The sequence below is a fragment of the Empidonax traillii genome, unplaced genomic scaffold (genome assembly GCF_003031625.1).
Source record: "Empidonax traillii isolate 1590-97213 ecotype Southwest subspecies unplaced genomic scaffold, ASM303162v1 scaffold263:size1499331, whole genome shotgun sequence".
NCBI lineage: Eukaryota > Metazoa > Chordata > Aves > Passeriformes > Tyrannidae > Empidonax > Empidonax traillii.
The window spans coordinates 1,042,711-1,049,138 of NW_020955456.1; the positions used below are offsets into that span (position 1 = coordinate 1,042,711).

The window sequence follows — 6,428 nt, forward strand, 5'->3', positions numbered from 1 at the left end:
CTGGAGCCCCCTCGGCTCCCCCCAGCCCGGCGCGCTCGGAGCCAGGCTGGGACCCTCCAGCCGGAGCGCGTCCTCCTCCTTCACCCCCTTGTTTTCTCCGTGCACCAAACACCCCGTGAACCCAAACCCCTTCCACATGTGCCTTTTTTTTTTTTTTTTTTAACCGTGAACAAAACAAACTGCAATTCTTCTCACAACACCAGATCTCTTTTATTATTTCCCCACCACCACCACCACTCCCCAGACCCAGATACCTGCTCCCCACTCTTTCCAATATCCACATGTGGTTTCTTTTTAACCCTTCCAAGATGCCAGCAGTGGTGGTGGTGGGGGGGGGGGGGGTTTGTGTGTGGAGAGGAGGGACGAGGCTGTTTATTAAATGCCAGCCATTCAAATTAATTCCCCTAATGGACTCGCCGACATCATGGTGTGCATTTAAATGAACGCTTTGTCATATTTCATGGCCAACCTGCAGCTCTCTGCAGAGCAAACCTGCTGGAAAGCTGGGAACAGCGGCAGTGACAGGGACAAACCTACGGAGAGAGAAATAAGAATTAAATACAAATCCCAAATGCAACGTGGGGGTGACAAGAGAGCCCAGGAAGCCCTTGGAAGGTGGGGTGCAAGCAAGACCCTAGGCAGGGCAGGAAGAGCTGTGTGATGGCAGTGGGCGCTTCTTTTCCACACACAGGAGGAGGAAAAACCCTCTTGCTGGAGGGCAGGAGGGACCAGAGATCCCTTGCCCAGACCACCACAAAGCCACTGCTTCCCAGCTGGAGTCTGGGCTGTCCCTTCCACCAAAGCCCCACCACGGCAGAGACCAGCCCCAGGGACCTGCTGAGGAAGCAAACCCCTTCTATCCTGCACCCCCAGCCAGTGCATCCCCCTGGAGCACTGACTTTGGGGCTGACAGTGGAGTTGCCTGGCCAGCATCCCTCCCCACAGCAAGGGCTGGGATGCTGAATCCCGACCCCTCCTTGGCAAGCTATTACTGAACATCCCAGCTCCTGGCAGAGCATCCCTGCTGTTCCTGAGTAAACTCAGGCCTTCCCCTCCCCAGCACCCCTGGGACAGCCACAGGTTGCTCACCTTGGCTCCAGCTTCAAGAGCTCCCAGTCCTTTCATCAGCCTGATGGAAAGTCAGTGCACACACACACACAAACACAGCCCCCCTGTGCTGCAAGCACCAGCTCTCTCCTGCTCGCAGCCTCTCCTCCCATCTTGTTCCCTCTCTTCTCCCACCTTTAAGAGCTGCTGGAGGGATTTCTTTCCACCTTTGAGGGTCCTCCTCCTTTTCTCCACCCTGCCCCACTCAGCTTCTGTGGGATGTGAAGGATGAGGAGGGGCTGGGGGCTGCTCTGCTCCTGTTTGGCACACTGGCCCAACAAAAGGCTTTTGCACACCCCAAGGGCCAAGAGAAGGGGGACTGTCACGGTCCAGGACAGGGATGCAGGCAGCAGCTCCAGCTACAGGTTTGGCAAGGGCAGGAGAGCATTTGGGTCTCCCCCATCCTTCCAGCCCCACTGCAGGCTGAAGGCCACTGATGACCAATGGGCCAAGAAAGCAAAAATCACAGAATCACTGAGCGGTTTGGGTTGGAAAGAATCCCAAAGATCACCTCATTTCAACCCTTGCCATGGGCAAGGACACTTTCCAGTAGACCAGGTTGCTCCAAGTCCCACCCAACCTGCCTTGGACACTTCCAGGGATGGGGCAGCCACAGCTTCTCTGGGCAACCTGTGCCGGTGGCTCTCCACCCTCGCAGGGAAGAATCTCTTCCAGAAAAAAAATCAAATCTAATCCGAGGCTGTTTGCAGAAGGTTCTCATTTAGGGAAACATCTGGAGTCAGCACTTCTACCTCAAAGGGCAGCAAAGGGTTCAGAGGACACCAGCCCTCATGCTGGGGAGGAAGAGGAGGAGGAAGGAGCCCATTTGCCTGGTCCCCCAGGGAAGGGACACAACACTGCTTGGTGTCCATTACCTGGCCTGGAGAGAGCAAGGCACCACCCCCTCCATCCCCTGGAACCCCTGCCAGGAGAACAGCCCCTCCAGGTCACAAAGCAAGAGTTGGCAATGCCCAAGGGCCCCCCAGGGGGACACCTGGGTTTGGCTGAAGGACCCTGGGAACCCGAGGGAACAGGAGGAGCAGGGATGACTCTGGTCCACCAGGCTGTGGGCGAGCAGGGAAAAGGGCTTACAGAGGGACAGCACCCTTGGGGGGGGCAGCCTGGTGTCACAGCACAGGCAGGGGATGTCACCCCCTTTCCCAGGTCCTCCTGGACCTTCTCCCAGGTCCTCCCAGAGTCGCAGGGCAGGAGCGTCCCCTCAAAACAGCAACACGTGGGGTGCAAGCAAAGCCCTTGCTGGGCTGCAGTGACATCTGCTGGGCTCCTTCTCGGGGACCCCCCAAGCCAGGGCTGGCACAGCCCCACCCCCGAGCAGGACCCACTCCCATGCCGAGCCCGGAGCCTCCAGCCGGGGCTCCGCCTTCCCCAGCCCAGCCTGATCCTCTCCAGCTCCCGTTCAGACACCTCAGCACCGCATCCCTCACTGCCAGCTCCAGGGAAAGCCCGCAGATCACCGCAGCTAGAGGAGAGGGACACCACCCCCAGCACCCACGCTCCCTCGGGAGGGGTCCCAGGGGGTGGTCTCGATGCTTCTGAAGAGACCAAAGAGCTGAAAAAACTGCACTAAGGGAGAAAATGCACAAATTAGGCATTGGGGGCAGGGACTGGAGGAGAGAGGGGGGGAGTTGTTTATCTAGAGCTGATTTTGATTTTCCTCTTTCAAATATCAGCAGGATGCTGAGCCTCGCCTCGTTATGCAAATAGAAGCAATTAGAGCTCACCCAGGCTCTGCCCACGTGATGGTTTATGGCACTCGCAGAAATCCTTCCTGCTGCATGAGAGGAATAACAACAGCCCCCCGAGCCCACTCCAGCCCTGCCATGGCCAGGGACACGGGAAGGCTGGGAAGGGGAGCTCCTGAGATGGAACAACTCACCTCCCATAGCTACCCCTGGGCCTTCCAAAGTCCTCAGAGAAGGACTTTCCCAAGGGAAAATCTCCCCCTCTTCCATGGAGAAACCAACTGCACCGGCAGCAAGTCCCCAGCGGCTCTTGGGATGGGACAGGAGGAAGGATGGAAGGGGAGAGAGCATCACTGGGAGCAATGCCAGAGCCTTTTTCTCCACCAAGCCACAAAGTCAGCCCCCAGCAGGACATCTGGGACTTGGGTCTGAGGGGATGCACTTTGCTGAACTCCAGCAGAAAGAGGCAAAGCAAAAAGTCCTGAATTCCATGAGCTGGGTTTAAAAAGTATAGAAAACTCCCCCACACCACCACCCCCCCCAGTCCCACCTTGCCTGCAGGAGGAGGTGGCTCCAGCCCCATCCGGCACTTCACCTCCCCAGGGCCACGCGCCGACCTGCAGGGACCAGACACGGGAGCGTAAATCAGACTGGGCTCCCGTAAATCCATCATCTCCCTCCTGATTTACATCCAGGTAGCCGGGAGGATTTACTCCCAGTACCTGCCTCGAGTTTCCCACCCCCAGAGGAGCAGAGGGGAAAGGAAAAAAGACAGGCTCTTTCAGTATTGATCCTGCTCCTAAATCTCTTTTTTTTTTTTTTTTCCCCTTCTTCTTTGGATGCAAATGGAGATTGATGAGCCCAGGCCAGCAGCTCTTCACCTCTGAGGGCCATTTCTCTCTGTTCCTGGGGGGAGGAGTGGGCAGGGGGATGCCCACAAGCCCACAGAGGCCATCACCCCATCACCTGTGGGCAGGAGAGAGCTCCCAGCACCTGGCTCAACACGGAGGTCCTTGCTGAGGAGTGGGATAAGGGACAGCTTCACGGATGGAGCGGGATGAGGGACATCATCACAGATCAGTTTCTCAGTAGGATGTAATTTAAGCCAGCAAGCATTCCAGAGGAACTCTCCAGCCTGCATCCCTGTTCTGACACCATCCCCAACTCCATCCCTGCACCAGCTGCTCTCTCCAGGGCAGGAAAGAGGTGGGAAGAGCAGCCAGGGAGCCCTTTCCATCTCCCCAGGCAAGAGACACTCCATCCCATATAGTGAGGCATGGAGAGATGGAATTCTGCAGCCACAGGATCATTTGGAGTTAAGACCCACCCTGAAGGTTGCCAGTGTGACCCAAAGCTTTAGGAATCACCCAGGCACGCAGCAGCAGGAGCAGGCAGGGAGCTGGGAAAGGGCTGAGTCAGCACCCGGAGAGTAGCCCCCAGCCAGGCCATTCGTCAGGCAAAGGCTGGGAAGGAGCTTTTCTTCCCTAGCAGGGCCAGGCAAATAATTCACAGCGGATAAATAATTCACTGGCAGTTCAGCCGCCCTCTGGCAGCGGATTGCCCGGGAGCTGCTCGCCGTTATCCTGTATTTATCTGCCATCCCGAACTTTCAGCTGAGTTATTCAGACAAGTCATTGCTGGGGCCGGGGAGAAGGCCGGGGGAAAGGAGGGGATACCTGGGATGACAGGAATGATCACGGTCAGGGCGAGCTGGTGGGTGTGGAGCTGTCGTGGCCGTTCAGCACCCGCAGTGCCAGCAGCACCCGGCACCACCACGACCTGGAGGCTCCCATTTCCAGCCAAGAGCCCCCCCTCCCAGACATCGACATCCCCCTGTTTTCTGTTTCCTACCAGCAAATTCCACCGCCCGAGGAAGAGGAGACAGAGGAGAGGCAGCGCCAGCAGAGGAAATTCGGAGTTCTGTCCGGGTGAACGTCTCCCAGATTGCTTTAATGAGGAATCTCTCTGGTTCTCCCAGCAGCAGGGATGCTCAGTGGCTGCTCTGCAGCCACACAAGCCCACGTGGTGGGGACACCCACACGTGTCTTAACTCATCTGGAGTCATCAGCTGAGGGCTTGGCCTCTGCCTCCTGCAGCGAACCAGAGCTGGCCTGCAGAGACACACAGAGATGGGATTTGGAGAGAGATTTGGAGATGAGAATCAAAACACTCAATTCAAGCAAAAAAGACATTTTCTTGAAGGACAAAGCAGTGCTTCCAGCAGAAGAGAGGAGGAACAGCATTGCAGGGACACAGGGTTGTCACAGAGAGTGAGGTTTCTCGGGCTCCAGCCGCTGGATGTGCTCTGGCTCTTCCTTCCAGAACAGAAGATTCTCCACAGCAGTGAGAGCACCAGCCTCTGGCCCTTGCCCAGGCAGCTTCACCTGCTCTTCATGCCCAGGAGAAGAGATTGAGGAAGGAGAAGACTCATAACCAGGTTGGATGGGGCTTGGAGCAACCTGGCCTAGTGGGAAGTGTCCCTGCCCATGGCAAGGGGTTAGAACAAGGTGATCTTTATGGTCCCTTCCAACCCAAACCATTCTGGAATTCTCTGAAGACTCAGACCATGCAAGGCAGCCTGACACCTTCCCCAACGCACAGCTGTGGATCCTCAGCCAGCAGTTGGGCTGGAATCATCCCTCTCCAACATGAAGATGCCGTTGGAAGTGACAGGACCCTGAACCTCCCACCTGCAGAGAGAAATTTGGTAGGTGACTCCTGAAAACACCCAGATGGACTGAAGAGTCAAATAATAATAATAAAATCAAATATAGTTTCATAGATGGATATTTTTAAGACCATCTTGGGATTTTAAGGGCTTAACTCACATTTACTCCTCAGGGCTTGAGGTGACTGTCCCAGCAGTGTGACCAAGTGTCCTTGTCCCTTTCCATAGTGGGAAGCAACTTTGGCAGAGCTGGCAGCCACTCTCCTGCCTTTCCAGGTCATTCCAAGCACGCACAATGCCCAGGGGACACAGCAACCACCTCTGCCCTCTCCTTTGGAGGGTTGTGTCCCAGCCCACAGTGCCATAGTCCCCACACATGGCACAAACCTGAGCCAGGAGCTTTGGCAAATCCCCATCCTCACCAGCTGAGGCTTTGCAAGGCTCCTGAATTAACAAATCTCTCTCTCCATGAGCCAACTGCTACAGGCTCCGGATCAATGGAATAGGTAAAAAAAAGAAGAAAAGAGAAATAAATTTGCATGACTGTTCCCTGACGGATGTTTGATTCCACAGAAGGAAGACGTCTCCTCCGGCTGGGCTGAGATCCTCAGCAATAACAACCGTTCCTTCTGTTTTCTCTTGAATTGCCAGTCATGCATTTAAAATTATTTAAAAAAAAAAAAGAAAGAAAGAAAAAGAAGTGATCACCTCAGGAGATGCTGACTCTGAGCCCGCAGTGGATCAGGGTGCAGCCCACAGTCACGAGAAGACCTGCTCCATCCCATCCTATCATCCCATCCCATCCTGTCCCGTCCCACCCTGTGGGAGCTGGCTTGCCAGGAATCTCCTGTGTCAGCACTTCACCAGTGATAAATAAGGGAGAAATGTGGCAGCTCTGGCCCCAGGATCTGCCAGGTTTCTCCCTCAGAAAGGTAAAATGAGGGCTCTGG

General features: G+C 55.6%; 1 long non-coding RNA gene across 1 annotated transcript; it reads right to left on the reverse strand.

Moving 5' to 3' along the window:
• Positions 1 to 2,455: 2,455 nt before the first annotated feature.
• On the reverse strand, positions 2,456 to 6,192 carry LOC114060173. Its single transcript, XR_003571839.1, has 4 exons — positions 4,662 to 6,192; positions 4,178 to 4,486; positions 3,361 to 3,427; positions 2,456 to 2,686 (listed from the first exon to the last, which is right to left on the reverse strand). It is a non-coding gene; the product is annotated as an uncharacterized LOC114060173 (long non-coding RNA).
• Between the last annotated feature and the right edge of the window lie 236 nt (positions 6,193 to 6,428).